Below are 25,559 nucleotides of genomic sequence, written 5' to 3'. Positions count from 1 at the left end.
TAAATAAATGATCACTAATTAACCATTTTAACTACACGCAAAACATGGTTAAGAAGGCCTCTTAGCATTTAACCCTTTATACCAACCATACCTGGCCCAAAATATTCTACCAGTTATATGTTGAAACTGGCCAAATTTGGCCTCTCATAATTATAGCACAATTTCCTTCTAAAACTAAACAATCACATCATCAAAACCTCAAAACTACAAGACAATGCATGATTAATTCAAAGCAATGGGAATAAATAAGGATTATATTTGACAGAATAATCTCAATGCCAAAAGGTTAAATATCATCTTTTCTCTTCTTTTCTTCTGTTATTTGTTTCAGTCACTGAACGGCAGTCATGCTGGGGCACTGCCTTGAAGGGCTTTAGTCAAATAAATCACATCCAGAATTTCTTTCTCTAGTACTTATTCTGTCAGTCTCTTTTGATGAACCACTAAGTTGTAGGGATATAAACAAACCAACACTGATTGTCAAATGGTGGGAAAGGACAAACACAGACACACACATTTGACAGGCATTAATGCTAGGGCACTGCCATCTGGTGTTGCTACATAATTTTTACTTCACTAATTCTTTTCAGAACTTGACATTTGGTGCATGAGGGAGTTTGATGCCACGGCCCTCATTTGCACTTCCTGCTGTGAAGCTGGTTCATCTGGGACACATGACAGTGAGAGATCTAGTTTCATTTTGAAAACACATCCACCCCATGCAGGTCTCTCAGGTCCTTCAGGAGGATATTGAAAAGCTGTGGGCCTTTAAAGCCCAGGTTGTTGCAATATCTTGTCCTATATTTTGATGGCAAAGTTGGAATCTTTGGCATTATGCAGTGGCATCCAGTTCTAGCATTAGTGTAACTCTCAATGATCAAGTTTTGGACAAGTCCCTCCAGGATCTTCAAGATGTATATTATGGCATATGTTTCCCGCCTACGCTCTAGTGAATAGAGTTTCAATCTCTTGAGTCTTTCCCAGTAGCTTACATGCTGCATAAAGGCTATCTTCTTTCTGTAGCTTCATTGGATAGCCTCAAGTTCTGCAATTAATTTTGCACTGGTTGGTGACCATAGTTGAAAGCAATAGCCAAAGCAGCTTAGGACAAATATACTATATATATATATATTTACAATATACATATAGTATACATTATATATATATATTATATATATATATATATATATATATATATATATATATATATATATATATGTATATATATATATATGAGTGGCTGTGTGGTAAGTAGCTTGCCTACCAACCACATGGTTCTGGGTTCAGTCCCACTGCGTGGCATCTTGGGCAAGTGTCTTCTGCTATAGCCTCGGGCCAACCAATGCCTTGTGAGTGGATTTGGGAGACGGAAACTGAAAGAAGCCTGTCGTATATATGTATATATATGTATGTATGTGTATGTATATGTTTGTGTGTCTGTGTTTGTCCCTCTAGCATTGCTTGACAACCGATGCTGGTGTGTTTACGTCCCCATCACTTAGCGGTTCGGCAAAAGAGACCAATAGTATAAGTACTGGGCTTACAAAGAATAAGTCCCGGGGTCGATTTGCTCGACTAAAGGCGGTGCTCCAGCATGGCCGCAGTCAAATGACTGAAACAAGTAAAAGAGTAAAGAGAAAGATATATATATATATATATATATATATATATATATATATTATATATAGATACTATATATATATATATATATATATATACATTATATATATAAATGTTACGAGCAATGTCAGGCTCATAAGGGCCAGTTTCCTGGTTTCAGTGGCATAGAAAATCCCCACCTGAACGGGATGCCGGTCTGTCACAGGATTACTCATTTTTGCCAGCTGAGTGAACTGGAGCAATGTGAAATGAAGTGTTTTGCTCAAGAACACAATGCATCGCCCGGTCCAGGAATCGAAACCACATTACAATCATGAGTTCAACACCCTAACCACTAAGCCACATGCCTCCACATATACTATATATTATATTTATATATATATATATATAAATATAAAATGGGACAAGAGCGCAAAACATCCAGACAGGTGATATACATCCATATAGATGATACAAAGAAAACAAGGACAGGTTATTCAAAGTTTTCTTTCCTCAGTCGAGTTCCATATTACCTAAGCAATTTCAGCTGGTTATACTCAAGATTGCTCCAATCTGGCCAGCCCCAAGGAAAAACTAAGCTAAGAGCATTAGATTCCTTGGAGGAAAGCAGCAAATGTATACAAAAACAAGGATGGAAAAAAAAAAAAGAGGTTACACAAATACAAATAACAGAACATAACAACAGGTGTCTTTTGACTAAGGATGAATTAAATTAAGCCGGCATGTTTGGAAGTAAAGCCTTACGGCAGGGATACATAATTTCACAGGCACAGGGAAGAATATAGATGTTGCACGGACAGCAGCCAAACTAAGAAACAAAGGTGAGGCTTAGCTGAACACCGGTCACATAGGGAGAGAAGCGAGAGACGAATAGACAGAGGGACAGGAGAAATAAGGAGGGGGCGACAAAAAATGACAGAGACACAGTGAAGTGAAAAGAGGAGGGAAAGTGAGCATGAAGAGAAGGCAATATAATGTGAGAGAGGGGGAACAAAAGAACGAAGAGTGGAATGAATGAAGTAAGCTTGAAAGAGCTGATAGAAAGAAGGAAAGAATAAAAGAAGAAAAGAATAGAGTCATACAAATCTTGTACGACTCTATTCTTTTACTTGAAGTTGATACTTGAAGAAATTGAGAGATTCACTAGATAGGAAAGTGTTTGTCTCTAGACTTTTCAGATGCGTCCACCATACACATTCTTTCAGCATAGCCACAAGTATGATGAAAATGGCTCATCTTTCCCATTTCAAGGAAGGAGGCGCTTCAATATTCATGACAGACTCAGCTGATAAACTGACTCGTCCCACACACAATAGCAGTCGTTCAAACTAGGCCCACAGGGCGGAAATGGTTGGACACTGTACTACGAGTATGTGCAGAACAGTTTTATATATATATATATATATATATATATATATATATATATATACTAATATATAAAACACAAATTAGAGATAAAACCTCTGTTATGCAATTCAAACAATGATAGACACAAACCAAAACATATTTTTATAAAACATAATTACATCACAAAAAGTATAAAGTGAATAATCAATATATAATAAGTAAAAAACTACAAACATTTCATGGCTATAATTAAATTCGAATTACAATTAAATTTAAATTTAATTGAAAGAATTCAATTTAAAATTATAGTCAATCTTCAGGTTAACAATAATAGTTAAATAAGCAAATAGAGTTAAACAATATTTATTAAAAAATAAAATAAAATAATGTTTTTCTTATAGAAGAAATACCATTAACTAAATTTGAATTTTAAAACATTAATATCAATTTCCCACAATACATTTATTATGTTAAATATTTAAGGTAAAAAAATAGAGTAAATAGATAGAAAAGTGTATTTAACTGAGAAGATATAATTTAGCTTAAAATATGTGTACTAAAATTAATAGTATTAAGTGTATATATATATATATATTGTAATAGTTTTAGTAACATTAATATTTTCTTCAGAAAATTTGATAATGAAAATTCTTCAATATTGCAATCCATAAAGGCAGCAAGCTGGCAGAAACATTAGCAGCCCGGGCGAAATGCTTAGTGGTATTTCATCTGTCTTTACATTCTGAGTTCAAATTCCGCTGAGGTTGACTTTGCCTTTCATCCTTTCAGGGTCAATAAATTAAGTACCAGTTGCATACTGGGGTTGATCTAATCGACTAGCCCCCTCCCCAAAAATTTCAGTCCTTGTGCCTAGAGTAGAAAAGAATAAGGCTATTCATAGACTACTGCACACTATTTTATAAGAAAATATTAATTCAGTTAGATAATATACACATGTTAATATATGGCAGCTTCTCCACAAACAAAGGATTTGTAAAACAAAGTTGCTCTTTCAAGTTGTCAAGTCCTTCTACTAACTAGTTGAAAAGAAAAACTACTAAAAGAAAATATGAAAGTAAATACAGGTTAACTAAATATAAACTAAGGTCATTGCTATGAGGATATCAATTTTAAAAACTGCTGATAACAAACATCCAAATTACAGGTTTCTGTAACATTTCAAATTAGAGCGGCCTTATACTTTTTATTAGCAGTTAATATCAATTCAGTCATTGAAAACAGAAATGTGTGGTGACATATATGAATATATAATAATTGCATAACATTTCAAAGAAATTATAATAGTTGACATATGGTAATATTATTTCATCATTTCAAGTTTTATTGAAATTAATGTATTGACAAAATCTGTCAAGTAGCGATAACCTTTCTTTAGATATGTGTGTATAAGCAGTCAAACAAGGAGGTCAACTAACCTCCACCTTTAAATTTGTGGCCTTGAGTTTATGTTAGAAAAGATTATCTCAATCTAGGCATTATTGCAACAAAGCATAACAAAATTTTAAATGGTATACACATCACAGTATATTTTCCAAAACACTACTAATACATTTCATGTAATTCCAAAGTGAAAAAGCTTCTCAACTACTAATTCATAAAATTGCAATTTATTGAATATGATTTGATGTGAGAAAGCTTTCTCTGAAATAATGTAGGCTTTGTCATGAAAGCAATTTAAGATCTTGTTAGAACTATATAAAAATATATTGCCAAAAATTTTGTAAAATAAGTGAAAAGCCTTGCAAGTGACTTTCTTAGAGAGAAACTGAAAGAAGCCCACCATATATATATATATGCTGATGAACCTTGCTCTAATTGCTGAATCACTATCAGAGCTAGAGGAGAAGTTTCAGGTGTGGAAGTAAGGATTAGAATCAAAGGGCCTTAGAGTCAACCTGGCTAATACCAAAGTCCTAATAAGCAGGAAGGCAGACAAACCACACATCCCTTCAGGTAGATGGCCCTGCTCGATCTGTAGAAAATGCGTAGGTAGAAACTCTATAAGATGTACGCCATGTGTAAGCCATGGACACATAAGAGGTGCAGCAATATCAAAGGAAGGCTAACTGGGAAGATAGTTAATGTATGTGGCAGATGCTCAGAAGTACTAAACAATGAAAATGTGCAGAGAACAACTTCTGCCACATTCCAGGGATAAAAATCAGAAGTAGTTGATAGCTTCCGTTACCTAGGTGACCAAGTCAGTAGTGGGGGTGGGTGCTCTGAATGTGTAGCTGCTAGAATAAGAATAGCCTGGGCAAAGTTCAGAGAGCTCCTACCTCTGCTGGTGACAAAGGGCCTCTCACTCAGAGTAAAAAGTAGACAGTATGACGCATGTGTACGAATAGCCATGCTACATGGCAGTGAAACATGGGCCATGACTGCTGAGGACATGTGTAAGCTCACAAGGAATGAACCCAGTATGCTCCGCTGGATGTGTAATGTCAGTGTGCATACTCAACAGTGTAAGTGTCTTGAGAAAAAAGGTGGACCTAAGAAGCAGATGTAGTGTGCAAGAGAGACAACTGTGCTGGTATGGTCATGTGGAACGAATGGATGAGGATAGCTATGTGAAAAGTGTCACGCCCTTGTGGTTAAGAGTGTGGAAGAGGTAGACCCAGGAAGACCTAGGATGAAGTGGTGAAGCACGACCTTCAAACATTAGGCCTCACCAAGGCAATAACTAGTGACTGAGACCTTTGGAAATATGCTGTACTTGAGAAGATCCAGCAAGCCAAGACCATAACCCATGGCCTATGCCAGTGATGTAACCAGCCTACATATGCATACCTTTCCTGCAATGGACACTAAACTCTGCTTACGAAGACCTGTTGAGGCAAGTGAAATAGAAACTGAAATCAAATTCAATGACAGCACTGCATGACTGGCATCCGTGCCAGTGAAGTGTTAAGAGCACCATCCAAGCATGATCGTTGCCAGGGCTGCTGAGTGGCTCCCATGCCGGTGGCACATAAAACGCACCATTCGAGCATGATCGTTACCAGCATCGTCTTACTGGCACGTGAAAAACAACATTTGAGTGAGGTTGTTGCCAGTGCTGCTAGACTGGCTCCTGTGCAGGTGGCACATAAAAACACCATTTGAGCGTGGCCATTGCCAGTACTGCCTGGCACGTAAAAGCACCCACTACATTCTCAGAGTGGTTGGCGTTAGGAAGGGCATCCAGCTGTAGAAACTCTGCCAGATCAGATTGGAGCCTGGTGCAGCCATCTGGCTCGCCAGTCCTCAGTCACACTGTCCAACCCATGCCAGCATGGAAAGCGGATGTTAAACAGTGATAATGATGATGATGATGATGATGATGATGATATAGTTCAAATTTATAGAAAACAAAAGACAAAGACAGATGAGAGAACAACAAGTAGGTGATTAGTTTGACACTCGAGAAAAATGGAAAAGTTTTTGGCCCTCCGATCTTACGCTTTTCGATAGAAAGGAATGAGAGGAAAAGTGGAGAGAGAGAGAAAAAAATGTGTTGGGATTAATGGTTTAACATGATGAAATGACCATGTGTGTGTTGCTGCCTCCATGTTTTGACATTACATGATAGTTGTAAATGAGTGTCACTGTCATGCAAATGGGGTCCTTTATTTCCAATATTCTGTAGAAACATGTCTGGTCATGGGGAAACGTTAATTTATTGAGAAATAGGTGAGGGGTGGAAACAGGAAGGGCACATCTGGTCATGCAAAATCTGCCTCGGCAAATTCCATCCAACCCATGCAAGGATTGAAAAGTGGACATTAAAACAATGATGATGATGATGATGATGAATATAGCATGCGCAATAGTATATTATGTAGATTTTCCTTGTTAAAAGTTTTGTCTTCAATTGATCAACTAGAAAACATACAAATTCTCAACAACAACCATTATCACTCACTTATGATGCAATCAATATTTTCATTTGACTACATGTTCTCTGATCAAATTATTTGCCAAATAAAAGGTGTGGGGGCGGGAGAGGCAGGTAGAATGAAAATGTACATCAGTATAGAGAAAATAGATAGAAAGGCAAAATGGCAAAACACCTTTCTTATTATTCATATTTATTTGAATACATTCATTTTTAAAACAACACACACACATACATTGTATAATTATACCATTGTTCATGTTGTGTTTGTGAGATACACTGTTATTAACAACAATGTTTTGTATAAATCTAGTTCCAGTGAAATCACTCCAAAAATATATTACTACTATATTATTCAGTATAAACAAGCAGGAAGTGTATGTTTGTGAAAATAATGTTGAAAAACAAGACAGTTATACAGACATTTGTAATGCATAAAAGATTCTTTAAATTTTGCCTTTTGTGAATGAATGCATACACGAATGCCATTTTTATTCATTAGGCTTGTAAAAAGAACTCAATACCAGTTTGTAGCAAAGCAGAGTATCATAAGTATGTAACTACATACATATATACTTACAAATAGAAAAAAAAGTTAATTAAAAATCAACTTAATTTGAATGTATTCTCCAAATTATAATTCTATTGTAATCTGTTATTCTGTTCTCATGGCAGTAAATAGAATGATAGAACTAGAACTGAAGTACACTTGCTGATAACTTGAAATAAATGGTTAGAAAACCATTACATAAATAGTTTTTTTAAGTCAATCAAGATTTGCCTCAAATTTCTACATTAAACTTTCTCTTTTTACCTTCATATCATATATGCTGTTTCAATCATTCTATTTGCAGATCATATTCTTACAAATACAAGCAGTCGCTGAAAAGCTCCTGATTTTAAAGGTATCATAAAAGGCCTGGTTAGAGGTCCAACTTTCCAAGTTCTTTTACTGGGCTTAGAAAAACTGCAGGACCACTGCAATATGTGTGTGGATCTGAGAGGGGAATATGTCAACTAAAATCATAATTAATTGATCCTCGTGCATTTTGTTTTTATACAAAGCCAGAAACTTTTCAGCACCCCCTTGATCTCAGATCAAGTCACTTGCTGTGCAAGTATATCTCCAAAATTTTTTTAAATCACTGTGGATAAATGCCAGCAATGACCTCAGGTTTTCCAATATTTTAATTTCTTAACAGAAACAATCAGGGGCAGGGAGTGGGGTTGCAAAAGACTCATAATTTCTCAAATTCTCCTTTTTATAGCATATAAACATATTTATGGGGATAAAATATTGAAAAAAATCAATACATGCAAGAGTGATAAAGAAACACGAAGGGTTGTCTTTGTGTGTGCTAGAAACAACAGCCAAATCGCCCTTAAATCACTCACTTTCCCTTCTGAAATTTTTTTTTTTTTTTTACCGAAAATGCTCTTCCCATGGTTTTGAAGTACAAAAGACAAAATAAGATGTCCCCCTCCCAACCCCTTCATTTCATAGGCTATAGTTTTTAAAAAATGGGGAAAACCCCTAAAAAAATTTCCCCACAAATTTCTTTATAATCATAATCTTTGCCATTTGAAAGGGATTTGTATAGATCTTCATGAAAAGATATCCATTTTCCTGAAAGTTATGAGAGAAAAAAAGTCAGATCATGTGAATTTTCCAAAACTCCACTTTCCACCCTCTCGGAAAAATTCTTTCCCATAAATCCATATATACACTGAAGCCACAACATCTAAGCGGTATTTGTAGAGAATTTTGTTAAAAAGTATCCATTTTTCTAGTTGTTATGAAGCAACAAAGTTAGGGGTGTATACATCTGTAGAAATGCCCTTTTATTTATACGATTTTTAATTTCATGTTTATTTCAGTCATTGTTTGCAATGCTCTCTCTCCCCCACTCTCTCTCACAAACACACTAAAAAGCTTACAGATGGGCTGCTGAATTGTAATCTCTACATTGCTTTGGGGGAAAAGTAAAACATGACAAATTGCTTCTCCCTCTGTTGTTGGACTACCCTGATGTTTATTTAAAAGACAGAGGCTATGACTGATAGAATAATAAAAGCAATATTTACTAAGCAAGTGAGCACTATTATACAAAGACGTAATTAGACATAAAATATAAAAATTATTAGAATTGGGAACCAAATGTGAAAATATAATCAAGTGACTAGCAGAAAACCACCTGGTGGCAATCTTTCTGCTAGTATGTATGTATATATATATATATATATATATATGTATCTCCAACATACCATTCTCTGAGCCTTCTAGTAACTCCAGTCAAACCACTCCACTTTGCATATCTTCCCCAACCTTCCCTCCTTCAAATGAGCTCACAACCTATGTGACCTGGTTCACAGTTTCTTCCCTAACCCCACCTAATTTTCCCCACAAATTTCCCCTGCTCCCACCGATGCTGCCACACTTGCCCCTACCTCTCCAACACTACCATCCTCACAGGCACCCATCATCATCCCTATCATATCACTGACACCTTTACCTGCACTTCTAGCAACATCATTTACTGCATCTCTTGCTCTTTCTGATCTTCTCCTGTATGTTGGTCAAATGGGACACCGCTTGGCTGACCAGTTCGCAGAGCACCTCCGAGACATTACACTTGACAATGACACCCTGGTCTTGCACCATTTCCGCTCTACCGGTCATTCATTACAACACCTGTCTGTGTTCGGACTGAATTTGCACAGGGGCCATCTGGACTCCTGCCTTCACAATGAACAGGAATTAATCTTCTCTCTTCGCTTCTTTGCACTACATGGGCTCAACTCCCCTCCCTCTTCATCTGACTCCTCTCCTCTCTTCGTCTGACACCTACTTTCTCTCTTCATTCCTACCCACCTTCTCCCTTCAATACCCCCATCCACACCCCAAATTCCCATCACCATATCCCAACACTGCCACACCACATCACACCCCACCACTCCACATCACACCACCCTGAAAGCACTAGCACTGACCACTTCCCAGCACCCACACATTACAGACGCACACACACATCCTCACATCAAAGTCACCAGCCCCGATGTATATGCTTGAAATACGAAGTAGAAAAACAGCCAAGAACTGATGAAGGATCGATTTTTCCATGTCTTGTTTTCCATTTGTCTCTTTCATTGTTCACAAAAAAAGTTAGTATTCCATGTTTCGTATTTCATATAAGCATGTATATACAAAAATATGCATGTACATATATATGTGTAAGTATGCATATATATTTATATATATATATATATATATATATATATATATATATATAATGCTGTCAGTAAGTGAGGGTTGGCAATGAGTATAGTGAAGAATTCCAGGTAGAAGTAGGGGTTCACCAAGGATCAGTTCTCAGCCCCCGCTTATTCATTATAGTCCTCCAAGCAATAACAGAGGAATTCAAGACAGGCTGGCCCTGGGAGCTCCTCTATGCTGATGACCTTGCTCTAATAGCTGAGTCGCTGCCAGAACTAGAGATGAAGTTTAGGATGTGGAAGCAAGGTCTGGAATCAAAGGGTCTTAGACTTAACCTAGCAAAAACTAAAGTCTTAGTAAGTAGGAAGGCTGACAAATCACAAACCCCTTCAGGTAGCTGGCCTTGCTCGATCTGTAGAAAAGGTGTAAACTATGGATACATAAAAGGTACAGCAATATCAAAGGAAGGTTAACCGGGAAGGTAGGTTTGTGTGTAGCAGATACACAGGGGCAGTAAACACTGAAGATGTACAGAAAACAGATTCTAAGGGGAAAAACTACAAGTAGTTAATAGCTTCCGCTACATAGGTGACCAAGTCTGTAGTGGGGCTGGCTGTTCTGAGAGTGTAGCGGCTACAATAAGAATAGCCTGAGCAAAGTTCAGGGAACTCCTCTCTCTGCTAGCAACTAAGGGCCTCTCGCTCAGCATGAAAGATAGACTGTATGATGCTTGTGTGCAAACTGCAATGCTAGATGGCAGTGAAACACGGGCCATGACTGCTGAGGACATATGTTAGCCTGAAAGAAATTAAGTTAGTATGATCCACTGGATGTATAATGTCAGTGTGCATACACGACAGAGTGTAAGCACCCAAAGAGAAAAGTTGAGCATAAGAAGCATCAAATGATGGTCCTCTGGAGGACATTCATTCTCAGCCACCTGGACTACTGTTCCCAGCTATGGTCACCCAACAGTGAAAATTTAACAGCAGATCTTGAAGCAATCCAGCAAAGCTTCACAAAGCAGATCGTCTCATTGCAACAGCTCAGCTACTGGGAAAAGCTGAAATAGCTAAGACTCTACTCCCTGGAGTGAAGGCAGGAGAGGTATGCAGTAATATACGTCCAGAATTTCCTGGAAGGAATTGTGCCAAATTTTGGCATTGAAAGCTACACCAATGCCAGAACAGGTTGACACTGCACAGTGCCAAAGATTCTAGCAATACCATCACACTTCAGGACCAGTTACTGCAACAGCCTAGGTTTCAGGGGCCCACAACTTTTTAATATTCTCCAAAAGAGCCTGAGGGACCTACATAAAGTGGATGTGGGTGTTTTCAAATCAAAACTGGACCACTTCCTGTTGAGATTCCAGATGAACCTACCTCACAGCAAAAAGTGCGAATGAGGATAGCAACATTGAATTCCCTTATTCATCAAATGTCACATATTACTGGAGTGTAGCAAAATGGTGCACCAGCATGGCTACAGCTCTGAACTGAAACTACAAAAACAAATGCATATATATATATATATATATATAGCTTTCTTTCAATCAGGTGCTTTTAAGAATCAAAAATCTTGGTGCCATGATAGGTCAACTCTGGTTCACGAAACCAATAGCATTCAGGCATTATATCCCTTATTTTAAATCCATTTGTGTGATTCACTCTCTTGATATCAACCTACCTCAGACCACCTCTAGTTCTATCATACAAAATCACTGTTTATAAATTTCCAAATGTAAAATGTTTCTATCTTAAGAACCGGAGTTGGCCTGAAGCAAATGAGAATATCCTTTGAATACGATGCAGGTCTACTACAAGTCATCCTCATATGATGTGATGGCTACTCTCAATCAAATCCAACACTCATACACAATGAACCAGTAGTCCAGTATTGAATTCACTCTGTAATTTCTCCTTTCCACCCATAATTGGAGTTCATAGAAACAAACAATAGGAAAAAGACAGGAAAGGTGGTAATGGACTAAGCAAAAGCTTGTATTTTATTTTGTAGGGATTTATAATACATATAAAAGGATGAATGGATATGCCATTGGCTGAGGGCTCAATCACAGCTTCTTACCACACACTGCCATCTAGTGCTGCAGCCGTGCACTCCCCTAGGGTCTTCCTAGTCCATTCTTTGATGTCATCGATCCATCTTCACGTGTGTATAGATGTGTGTGATCACAAACAGGCAAGCAACCTATTTCTTGATTAGTGAAATGAAAACAATTGGGACCGCCTGTCTTTATGTTCTAAGTTCAAATTCCACCAAAGTCGACTTTACCTTTCATCCTTTTAGGATCAATAAAACAAGTACCAGTTATAAGACTATAGCCTGTCAGTTATGTTCCAGTAACCCCAGGAAAAAAATACCTAAATTCGATATATTTCAAATCAAGAGCAGATCAATTAAAGGAAACTAACTTATAATAGGAGAAATTATGTAACAATCTGAACACTTAGAAAATCCAACTAAGATTATTATTGAGATTTGAGAAGTTAAACACTAGAGTGTAAGACAGAAATTCTTCTCAATGACTTCCTCTTTCTGAACCTCCAGATTCTATATAAAATCCAAACTGGCACAGGTTGTAACTTATGACTTAGAGAAGGGATATGTGTAGTGACCAATATTAGAATCAGGAGCCATTTATAAAACGTGTGATCCGATGCATAAGTGGCTAAACTTAGATGATGGTTTAAAAAATATTCATTAAATACAGAATATATCTAAATATATCACGTGCACGATTATTGTTTAGTTTCTACATACTGATATTTTATTGTTGCAGAAAACTGAAAGAGTGGACAGAGAAAACTACTTTCTTGGCATTCTCAGGTATCAATACAGGTAGGAAGCTATTCGAAGATGGAACAGGAGTACAACTGGCAGTAACTTCTGAGAGTTAGACACTAATAAATAAACACCTTAATGAAAACCCACTAGGATACGCCTGTGTCAGTTCGAATCTCATCCACGTCACCATTCAAATAATTCCTAATTCTGAGAATCAACTTTAAGAAACAGGACAATGCATTTTTAGTTAACTTGCCACGAAATTAACAGCCTCGTTTTTATAGTTTGACTTTCGTTGAAGGCCCCAATGCATAATATGTTCAATATGACACATTAAAAACTAAGAAAATGTTAACATTTGTCGAAATCATTATTTGGCTTTTAATTAGAAAAGTAAATTCATAAAGTTTGGTGCTCGCTAACAGTTACTATGGTGAAGTAGACAACAACAGCTTGTCTAAGTTGATGACCAAAAGATTTGCATAATATATTCACATGACCTATATTATACTCGGTGCATATGTTAAAGGACAAAGGTCGTAGAAATCAATAGATAAAACCGAGAACGAATAAGTTACTTAGTAGCATTAAATGGAAACACGACAACATTCTAGCGACAGCTTAATTCAACACAATACATTCATACATGCGCGCGCGCATATATGCACATACCGATTTTATATATGCATATATATATATATCGGCTACGCATTTTTCGTGTGGAATTGATGCTTCGAATAGCGTAATAGAAGATTTATAAAAGGAAGTGGATAAAATCTGTTGCATTGAGATAAACAATAATATTAACAAAAAAAAAAAAATTGTAACACTGTAGTAGTAGACGAAATTAGAAATAGGTGATTTTTTTTTTTTTCAAAATATAATGTTAACATTATTTTAAAGATTACAATCGAAAAAAGCTCAAATAAAATAATGAAAATGCAGGAGTTTGGAAGCTAAATATAATGTAGCCTTTAACCCTAACAAAGAGTTGAAAAGGTTGATAGGCAATGCCAGGTCATTGGTATACAGTCAACAAATGCAGAGGTCATGTATCTTTCTTACAACAACGAACAGACAATGGTACGGGCATGTGTCAATATCCTGAACCGTGTTCGATTTCATTTCTGATAGAGTCACCATGAAAAATATTTTGTTACAAAATACAATATAAAATCATATACAAGAAAATTTATGAACTAACCCACATTGGCTCCACAAAGACTATCACTTAACCAGACTATTCATAATAATAAGCTTCACTGAACAGGAAATTGCTATGTGTATATAAAGCATACAACTAAATTGAAAGTAATATACAATGACAACAGAATAAGAATGGCGGGTACTAAATTATCAAGAAAAAGGATCACGAAAGATTTTCCAGACCATATACAAAGCTCCATTATTGAAAACAGAACAGACGTTCGTGGGGGGAAATTAACAAACAAAAAGTAGCGATGTCTGTAGCTTTAATTGAATTCTCAACAATTACAGAAGACATAATAGACAAACTTACCTCTATAACTTTCTTATAAATCGAATCACATTCAATGATTTTCTTTCGGATAAGCAACCAACTTAAAGGTCATAGGTTGTGACCTGCATATGTTGGGGTACCTAAATGTACAAGAAACAGTTCAGCTGATTGGTTTATAGTGATATAACGTTATTGGCATCCTGAAGTTAGTGATGAGATATTACGCGAGATTACGTGACTTGTGTACAGTAGGAAGAACTATTATCTTCGTCGCTGCTGTTAATTTAATACAGATTTGTTTATTAAAACAAAACTAACGAAAATTAAAATGTGAAATCCGTTAACTCTCAAGTCCATATTTTAATTCAATCCAGGTGATATTATGATGGAAATGAAATTATACAGTTTCTTTTCCAAATTTATTAGCATTCTCCTGTTTTGGGTTTTTTTTTTAATGTGTTGTTATAATTAACTACTTCACAGCAGAAGTTATTTCGAACGACGTAAAACATGGTTTTTAATTCAAAAACAAAAAAAAAAGCTACTTCCAGCTACTTAGCCATATACTAAGGGAGAAAATCCACTGAAATTATGTTACTTTAATACCAATGTTATCTCCCTTGGTTTGTAATTCGCAGCAAGCAGAGAATTGAATATGTCTAACGCGCGCCAACTTTACCGCTAATTTGTATTAAGAAAGCATATACCGCCTAGCTTCTCTTTTCCCATTAATTTCAGCGATTTAAGCTTAGTTTCTGAGATAAATAAAAGGATCTTTTCAATCTTACCGACATATTTTTTAATTAATTTTTTTTTAACTAAACACTTTGAAACTTCGGATACTGGTAGAATGTGTCTCATAGAACAGTGTTTACTCTTAACGTTTTTGACAAAATTTTGTATTTTAGAAGTTATATCGTGTTAAAGTTGTCGTATTTGGGTAATTTTAACCAATCAATGATGTGTATTCAGCTGAAGAAAATTACTGCTGCTGTTTGCAAACAACAACTTCCGAGTCCATTCTTCCCTAACAAAACCAGAGATGTTTTATAGCAACATAGGTTTACTGTATCAGGATTGATCTGAGGCTAAATAACAACAAAATTATTACTGAGACAGACCAACGACGGAGCATGTATGTGGTTGCATGACCTGCTAGAAAATGTAGCCAAACTTTTTTTATATGCAGAATAGAAAAAAAAACTCTATCCTGTGATATACATGTAGAGTCCATTATATCTGGGTAGAAAGACGAATGGTCACAGTTGGGACGTCTTTGATCATATCTGTTCAATCAGATCCAACTCGGGGCTAAACAACAAATGACGAAGGGAACGAGATGAGGCAACCAGAGAGCCTTTACCTGGTCGCTCGAGTTGCTAGAAAGAGCAACCAAATCATCCTGACAAAAAGAAAAATGAAATTTCCGTCTTCAAGATAAAAAATATATATTATTTTATAAGGGAATTCCAATATTTGGAATATGGATACTTGCTATTTTTCATTCTTTCAACTTTTTGTTAACTTTAGCTGCTTCAGCTTTCAGTGAAGAATATTGTTTTAACCACAGGATAGCTCTGATTGTAATGTATCTGTGAGAAAAGACGTTCCAGCCATGACTATTTTGTTTTATTCTTTTCTAGAAGTAATTAATTCCTAAGCGAACATTATAAAATGATAAACTTGCATTTTTTTCTTCTTGAAGACGGAAATTTCATTTTTCTTTTTGTCAGGAAGATTTGGTTGCTCTTTCTAACAAATCTAGCGACCAGGAAAAGGCTCTCTGGTTGCCTCATCTTGTTCCCTTCGTCACTTTTTGTTTAGTTCCGAGTTGGATCTCATTGAACAGATATGATCAAAGACATCTCAACTGTGACCATTCGTCTTTCTACCCAGATATAATGGACTCTACGTGTATATCACAGGATAGAGGTTTTTCTATTCTGCATTTAAAAAAAGTTTGGCTACTTTTTCTAGCAAGTCATGCAACCATATACATACTCCGTCGTTAGTCTGTCTAATAATTTTGTTGTTATTTAGCCTCAAATCAACCCTGATACAGCAAACCTACCTTGCTATAAAAACATCTCTGGTTATTAAAGAAGGGTTTTGTTTTAGAGGAGAGTGGACCCGAAAGTTGTTCGCAAACAGCAGCAGTCATTTTCTTCAGCTGAATACTCATCACCGATTGGTTAAAATTACCCAAATACGACAACTTTAATACGAAATAACTTCTAAAATACAAAATTTTGTCAAAAACGTTAAGAGTAAACACTGTTCTATGTGACACATTCTACCAGTATCCAAGTGTTTGGTCCTAAAAAAATAATTAAAAGTCTGTCGGTCAGATTGAAAAGATCCCCCCCACCACAAAAAAACAATTAGTGATATATATATATTATGAGTTGTATAAGATGTGGATTCAGAGCTGTTATCACAGCTAAATCTATATTCACCTCTCATACTTCCTGACATATACAGGGTTGACCAAAAGTCACCTGACAGTAAATCAAAACTCATTTAATTCCAAGATTTATTTGTATTAAGCAACTGAATAAATTTAATAAAAGCATCTGAATACGAAACATCATGAAAATTGTTCAAATTGAAGTGCTAGAGCGACACATTTTCCCATTCGAATCAATACAGAATTACAGATAGTGTTTATGGAATTTATTGTCGGGTGACTTTTGGCCAGCCCTGTATACACACACACACACACACATACATACATATATATATATATATATATATATATATATATATATATATATATATATATATATATATATGATAAATATTAGGGAATAAATCCAAACTTACAGGGAAAAATCAGATTTAGGATTGAATCCAATTTTATAGTAAAATATTATATTATATTAAATTAGAGACAAAACCACTATTAGGCAAATCATACAATGAAAAACTTAAGCCAATACATAAGATTATTTAATTTATATTATTTAAATATATAACAAAATTATTAAACCTCGCCAAGTTAAATATTTAAACCACCTGATGAATGACTGTAACTCGAAAATTTAAAGAAATTAACAGCCATGAAACGATCGTAGTGTTATATTAATTATATTTTAATAATTTTGTTATATATTTAAATAATATAAATTAAATAATCTTATGTATTGGCTTAAATTTTTCATTGTATGATTTGCCTAATAGTCGTTTTATCTCTAATTTAATATAATATATATATATATATATATATATATATACATTGATTTTATGTTTTCGTTTCTCGTTGTGTTCTACATTTATTTGTGGTGCCCTGTACTCATATTTGCATGTATATGTACATATAGATGTAGGTATGTACATATATGTATGTATGTATGCATATGTTTTATTTATTAAATTGTTATTATATACATATATATATATATATATATATATATATATATATATATATATATATATATATTTGCTTAATAGTGGTTTTATCTCTAATTTAATTTATATATATATATATATATATATATATCCATATATATATATGTATGTATGCATGTATATATATATATAATATATATATATATATATATATATGTATGCATGTATATATATATATATGTATGCATGTATATATATATATATATATATATATATATATATATATATATATATATATACATGCATACATATATATATACATGCATACATACATATATATATATGGATATATATATATATATATATATATATATATATATGGAGATATATATATATATATATATATATATGGAGATATATATATATATATATTATATATATATATATATATATATAAATTAAATTAGAGATAAAACCACTATTAGGCAAATATATATATATGTATGTATATAATAACAATTTAATAAATAAAACATATGCATACATACATACATGTACATACCTACATCTATATGTATATATGCATGCATATATATATATATATATATATATAACAATTACTATTATTAAGCATGCTTAGCCCAAGGTCAGTTTTCATCAAACAGACAGACATGTAGTTAAAGACATCACTCTGTGAACATACTGCTACATTTTCAGAGTATATTTTAAGACATCTAACAGGTCCCTTTTATTTGAATAAAGCAGGGTATATGACATAAAAGAAACTGCCTGCTATTTCTGGCAGATCAAGCGACCCTGTTAGTAGTTCTTCCCCCGTTGCCTCGTATGGTAAAAGTTTGTGGGAAAGGGAAACCTTGTTTCGTGAAACTTGTTTTATAATCCCATTGTTTGATTTCAATTTGTCAGTAGCAACTTGCGGGAAAATATCATCGAATTAGGCTGTTAGTCGTTGTTGTTACGTTACAGGAGTCACGTGTGAAGAAAAGGAAACTAGGGAAGTTGAGAGAAAAGTTGAGGCGAAGAACTTTGAGTGATGGGTGGGGGCAGGATTCTCCATCACACCTACTTATTTGACACACGAAACTTGACAGCAACTGTTGCTGCTGCTACTAACAGATAAGTTTCTGTTCGCACTTTATAAATTTCGTCTGGACAGTATATATATATATATGTTTACATTTTGATAAGGAAAAGGAACGCAACGCATTTTATATTACGAGTATTCATATAAGAGAGAATAAAGATGTGAGGGATATTTTTTTAACAGCCGGTCGCCAGTAGAAGATATTACATTTTTTTCTGTCGAGAATTAAGACTGTCTTACAGGAAACTTTAATCTATTTTTTGTTGAAATCTTCAAATGCTTCAAATTTCTAAAGTGAACAGTCATTTTGGTAACAGGAGGCTCAACATTTAAGGTCTGTAAACATTTCTTGTAAAAATTAACTTTCTTTACATAAATTTACGAGATCGAGAGAAAACTTTTTATTCAGTAACTCAACTGTCGACCAACTTTTAACGAAAGAAAAAGAGCAAAAGAACGAGAAATTATTCCACTTTTACTGTTTTTAATTAGTTTCTTTGTGTGTATGTCTGTGAATTTCCTTAACAATTATTTAATAATTGGGGAAATACTTAAAATAATCTTGACTTGTTCTATTCAGAACACTTTATGTTTGTGGATCTGTGTATGAAGTACTACATAGGTAGTACGCCGGGTAGAAGGCTTAGCGGCATTTTGTTCGTCTTAACGTTCTGAGTTCAAATTCCGCCGAAGTCAACTTCACCTTTCACCCTTTCAGGGTCGATAAAATATGTATTAGTTGAACACTGGGATCGATGTAATCAACTGGGCCTCCTCCCTCAAAATTGCAGGCCTTACACCTTCAGTAGAAGACATTATTATTATTGAACCCGAAATCGACTTTGGCTTGTTTCCTTTCGGAGTCGATCAAATAAGTACCAGTTGAGCTCTGGGGTCGATGAAATCGACCTCCCCCTCTTCACAAAATTGCCGGTCTTAAGTCTGGAACATTAGTCAGCGCGTCGGACAAAATGCTTATCGGTATTTCTTCCGACACCTAACGTTCTGAGTTCAACTTCTCACGAAGTCAACCTTGTCTTTTATCCCTTCAGTTACTAGGGTGGCGTAACCGACTAACCCTCTCCGAAAATTGCTGGCTTTGCGCCAAAATTTGAAACAATTATTATTATTAATTTATTAGTTGAATATAAATGAAATTTAATAAAATAGTGTGATATTCACATGTAATAGGATTCGATCTCATTATTGCAGATCACCAAGTTAATAACGTAAAAGTTAACATACTTAACATGGTGTGCGAGAAAATTTCAATTACTCAAGTAATCTCGGAGCTCCTGACGTGTTCATTCCACCCAGCCACCCCTCGCCGACTGTGTTTTTCTTGCTCCGCTGACTGATAATATAGGAGAATTTGCACTCTTATCCAATATGCAGCACAGTACCATTATGCACTCAAGATATTTCATCCTTGCCCAAGGTTTCAATGCGCGAAATAACAGCCAAATCATCTCAAACAACAAAGAAAGGACACATCGGATAATGTGATCTTGGGTACACTATGTCTAAAAAATAAAACAGGATAGTCACAGTTAGGATGTCACTGATCATAGATTGGCGGAGGTAAAAAATACGCACACCACCCGTTTTCGGCGTAACTCTAAACCCCAACCTTAAACGTAACCCTAAACGGGTCGTGTGCATACTGTTTACCTTCGCTCATAGATCTACTTATTCTTGACTGATTTGGGTTTGACAACACGTGAAATGTGTAATGAACTTTTTTCTTTGTCTTTATCTGACTTCATTTTATTTTTTGCCTGAGGCACAATATTAATTTATACCTGATAAAAGCGGCGATCTAACAGAATCATTAGCACGCTGGGCAAAAGGCTTAGCATCATTTCGTCCGTCATTACGTTCTGAATTCAAATTCCGCCGGGGTCAACTTTACCTTCCATCCTTTCAGGGTCGATAAAATCAGAACCAATTGAATACTGGAGTCGATGTAATTGACTCAACCCCTCTCCTGAACTTGCTGGCCTTGTGCCAAAATTTGAAATCCACATTGTTATAGTTGACAGTCTTCATACCGCTGCTTAGTGCCAAATTCAACTTCATTGTCATTCCCTGCTTTTTATATAAAATAAGAAATTAATTTGGTCTATTGAAGGTGAGGTTGTGCCCATGGTTTTCATTGACAGCTGCAGGGAAAAGATGGAGAACTCCAGCGGAACGGTGTTATGGGAACGAAGGAATGGTTGGTGCAAGGTCTGGGTGGAGGTGGATATATTATTGACGGGAGGAGGAAACTCGGGAGAACCCGGGTAGAAGTGGTATGCGATCCAGCCCGGAGTAGACAAGTGTGTTAGCTGTAGAATGAGGAAACTACGTCTGTGTGATAGAGGTTGGTTATATTCATTTGGGAGGGATTTCCCCCAACCCTCACCCACACTGACCAAATTTGAATGGTATGGGATCTAATAGTTGTCTTAAGTCAGTGTTTTTTAACTTGCTTCATTATTTTTCTTGTTTTATATTGTTTGACAGTTATCCCCATTAAATTATCGGAAATAACATCTTAAACATGAATTATTAAAAATTCTTGAATAAACAAACTGTTCTAAGTTGTATTTGGCTAATGAGATAATTTTTTTTTATTGTTTTATATAATTATTCATTCATTACTGTAATTGTTGATGAATACTCGTATCTTCTGCAATGTTTCTTTCGTCCTCTGTGTTTAAACGTCTCTAATAAACTCATTCATTTATGGTACATTAAATATTTAACATAGCTATAGAGCGTTGAGGGAATTGTAACTTTTGTCCTTTCATCCTGCAAAGAAGTAACGTTTTTTTAATACATATTTTCGTTGAGCAAAGTTATAAATATTTAATCAGTCGTGTTTTAAAGAGTCACAATGACCAAACGCTGTCAGCCTCTTGGTACCATTTCTGATGTTCATCTGTGCCTTGTGTAGACCACTTAAACTCTTCATCTAAGTTTCTTCAGTGTGGCATGGGGGAGAAGAAGGGTTGGGCAGTGACAACTGTGTATTGGAACACCCAACTAAATGAAAGCTGGGTAAATATACTGAGATCTAATTATTTTATACAAAAATGAATGAATAACCAAAATTTTCATTGATAGTTATTGTAAACTTATCAAAATCTAATGAGTCACTAGAATAGGCAGAGTATAGAAAAAAATATTCAAAATTAAGTATTATAACTGAGTTAGTTTGCATGTTTAATGCAATGAATATTGGTGAATTAGTATTCACATGTTGAATAATGTGAGCATTAAAGTACTAAATAGAAATATTTATCAAGAGAGGAAAGGCTGAAATTAGTCAATGACTAATATTATGTTCATTGTCTTAGCAAGTCTAGGAGATAACTTTGTACATGTTCCAGTCTAATTATGGTCTTGTCAGTAAGGCAGACCTCACCATGTTGTCAAAGTTGTGATGAAAGAACCACTAGGCAAATGTACATTATTGCATATTGGTTAGCATAGCAAAATACAATTGTTTGAAACCAATTGCTCTGTTGTTTAACTTGATTTTTGTCCTGAATTTAGTAAAATTACTTTCTTTTAATTCAACTGGTGTTTGCACCATAAATTAACATGGAATAATGGTTGAAGGTTTTATTTCAAACTACCTTAAACAGGTGGACTGGTATCAAAACAGTTAATGAAACTAAGATGGTTTTAAACTCGCTCAACACTATGGAGAGGAAAGACAAGTAAACTGCATTTCGAATGTAGACTGTATTTTGTCTTCTCATTAATAATGATAATCATCATTGTCGTTTAACGTCCGTTTTCCATGCTAGCATGGGTTGGACGATTTTGCCTGAGGGCTGGCAAACCAGATGGCTGCACCAGGCTCCAATCTTGATTTGGCAGAGTTTCTACAGCTGGATGCCCTTCCTAACGCCAACCACTCCAAGAGTGCAGTGGGTGCTTTTTATGTGCCACCGGCACGGGAGCCAGTCAGGCAGTACTGGCAACGACCTTGCTCGAATCCTTTTACACATGCCACCAGCACAGGTGCCAGTAAGGTGACGTTGGTAACGATCATGCTCGAATGGTGCCCTTTTACGTGCCACTGGCACGGAAGCCAGTTGGCTGCTCTGGCAACGATCATGCTCGGATGGTGCTCTTGGTACCCTACTAGCACGGGCACAAGTGCCAGTAAGGCGACGCTGGTAACGATCACGCTCAAATGGTGCCCTTTAAGTGCCACTGGCATGGAGCCGGTTAGCCACTCTGTCAATGATCATGCTCGTATGGTGCTCTTTGCACCCTGCTAGCATGGACGCCAGTCATCGAATTTGATTTTGATTGATTTATTTGATTTCACTTGCCTCAACAAGTCTTCGCAAGCAGAGTTTTAGTGTCCAAAGAAAGAAAAGGTATGCATAAGTGGGCTGGTTACGCCCCTGGCATAGGCCATGAGATTATGGTTTCATTTGGCTTGCCGGGTCTTCTCACACACGGCATATTTCCAAAGGTCTCGGTCACTAGTCATTTCCTTGGTGAGGCCTAAAGTTTGAAGGTCGTGCTTCACCACTTCATCCCAGGTCTTCCTGGGTCTACCTTAAGATGTGAGAAGAAAAAATTTCTCATTAATTGATGATGAGGTGTCTGGCATTTGTCAATTTGAGACCCTTGGGTTTCCAGATAAATACAGTAGATTGAAAAGCTGGGACAAAATAACAAAATGTTATTGAATATTCTACAAAATAAAAATATTAACATTAAGAATATAACAGTAATGAAGTTAAATGAATTTATCATTAAATGTCTTTATTTTTAGTTTGCAATCTGATCAAAACGTCTTATTAAAACTGATGATACTTTTTATCTTTTTCATATGTGATCAGTATTAACTATTTTTTTTCCAGTAGTGGTTGGAGATCAATTTTGGGATCTTTTCTGTTCAGCTCACACTTGGTACCCTACTAGCATGGGCACAATTTTGTTATTATTATTATTATTGTATTTCCATCGAGGTCAACTTTGCCTTTCATCCTTTTGTGGTCGATAAATTAAGTACCAGTGAATCACTGATGTCAGTGTAACTGACTAATCATCTCCCCCAAATTTCGGGTTTTCTGCCTATAGTAGTAAGGATTATTACTATTTTATTTCACAGAGCTTTCAATCTTGCTCTGATTAATTCTGTAAAAGCAGACAGCAACCCATTGTCAAAGGTCTCACAGGGTCTCTCAAGGTCTCTTTCCACGAACTATAAGACTTGGTACAGAGATGTTAAGTATGTTGGAAGATACTCAACACCCAAGTATCCATCTCAAAATCCTATTATTATTCATGGCCATCAATTTGGCAAGCCACGCTTGACCTCGCTCAGTGGATTTTGTAAACAAAACCACCGAAAGCTCTTGTATACATTTCTGGGATTTGTACAATCATGGATAAAAGTTGGCTGCTGTCAACTGGTGACTTTCTTTTCATGTATTTCCCCACAGTCTCAAGGGACATCTCTATTTAATTTTGTTTGCATCGTAAAAATTTTTTTCGTTTTCTTCCATAGATTGAGAAAAATTCTCTGGATACAGTGACACTCATATGTGAGAGAGTGGTAGAAAGTGAGAAGCATCAGCAGAGTGTAATAAAAGAGGGAGGGGGAGCGGCTCGTTCAGTCTTCCAATTTGAAAAACTAGATGACTAATCTGTTTTTAACTGGACTGAAGTTGAAATTGTTGACAAGGCGGAATATTTCAGGAAAGAACTCTTGGAAACCCATTCTGTCAACAACAAAACACTCATTTTTAAATAGAACAGACGAGAAATAGTGTGGAAACAAAAACAACGCTGACAATAAACAAAATGTAGACATTCCAAAGTCTTTTGTGTGTGATTTGATAAAGAATATCAACACATCGAAGACTATGTTGAACACAGAAAGAAGCAATAAAAACAGCGCCACAACCACCAACAACGACGACGAAAGACATGGTGAATAAACCAGCACAATTGTAATTAAAAACACCAATCTCTCTTTCGTTAGTGCCACCAAGACCTCTTTTCAAAGAGTAAAGTTCTTTGAGGCTGTTCAAGATAAACTCTACAGGCACTGAAGTGTTTTCAGCCAAGCATGTTCAAGATGCACGCAGGACAAAGAAACTGCCCTGCATGTCCGAGCATTGCTGACCTGTGGGTTTGTGTCATGTGTGACCGATCAGGCTAACAACTGAATCCATCATGAAGATTGCTCTCTACCTTCTCTTCACCAGAAAGGGCAGGCACTTTTATGTACCTAGTGGCCATGGCAAATAAATGTTAACCTATATAGCTTAAAATCTATATCATTTTATCTTAGCTTTAGTGGTTGAAAGAAATAGCTTTCTGTATTGTTCACACTTTCAACATACATTTTGTCAGAAAATTTAGATTGTGCTAATAGAAATTTTTTTCAGACTATTTTCATGAAACCTATTTTCCTAAAATTCCTTTTCTATTCATGCACATACTTCCACCAAATATCTAATACTAAGCAGACTGGTTTCTACTATAACTGAGATTGTGATGGGCAAAGTCCATCATTTGGGAAATAACACAAAGGAAGCTGAAACCTTTTACATTAATTTTAATATGAAAAACTGTTGTTCCATATGTCCATGTAATGTAGGTTACGATAACAGAAAACTGTTGCTAAGATCAAAAGGAACTGTCTAGCTAAATATAGTGTCAAACAGATATTTCTTACTTTTGTATAAATTATGAGAGAACCAAGACTTTTGTTAAA

General features: G+C 35.6%; 2 protein-coding genes across 9 annotated transcripts in view; one reads left to right on the top strand and one right to left on the bottom strand.

Annotated features, from left to right (window-relative positions):
* LOC115212530 (orphan steroid hormone receptor 2) overlaps positions 1–14,862 on the bottom strand; it is a 204,607-nt gene extending 189,745 nt beyond the window's left edge. For 3 of the 7 annotated variants that reach the window (XM_029781353.2, XM_029781358.2, XM_029781362.2), the window contains exon 1: positions 14,407–14,860. The gene's annotated coding sequence lies outside the window, so the exon portion shown is untranslated. Of the gene's footprint in view, positions 1–14,406 lie in introns of all 7 variants that reach the window. The other 4 variants (XM_029781357.2, XM_029781361.2, XM_029781356.2 and 1 more) reach the window with 3 other exon arrangements.
* Positions 14,863–18,537: 3,675 nt separating this feature from the next.
* LOC115212212 (EGF domain-specific O-linked N-acetylglucosamine transferase) overlaps positions 18,538–25,559 on the top strand; it is a 50,512-nt gene continuing 43,490 nt past the window's right edge. For both annotated transcript variants that reach the window (XM_029781053.2, XM_036500821.1), the window contains exon 1: positions 18,538–19,154. The gene's annotated coding sequence lies outside the window, so the exon portion shown is untranslated. The remainder of the gene's footprint in view (positions 19,155–25,559) is intronic.

This window comes from Octopus sinensis, linkage group LG1 (genome assembly GCF_006345805.1).
Source record: "Octopus sinensis linkage group LG1, ASM634580v1, whole genome shotgun sequence".
NCBI classification, from domain to species: Eukaryota; Metazoa; Mollusca; class Cephalopoda; order Octopoda; family Octopodidae; genus Octopus; species Octopus sinensis.
The sequence above is the reverse complement of the archived record's forward strand: the minus strand, read 5'-3'. Positions and strand labels throughout refer to the sequence as shown.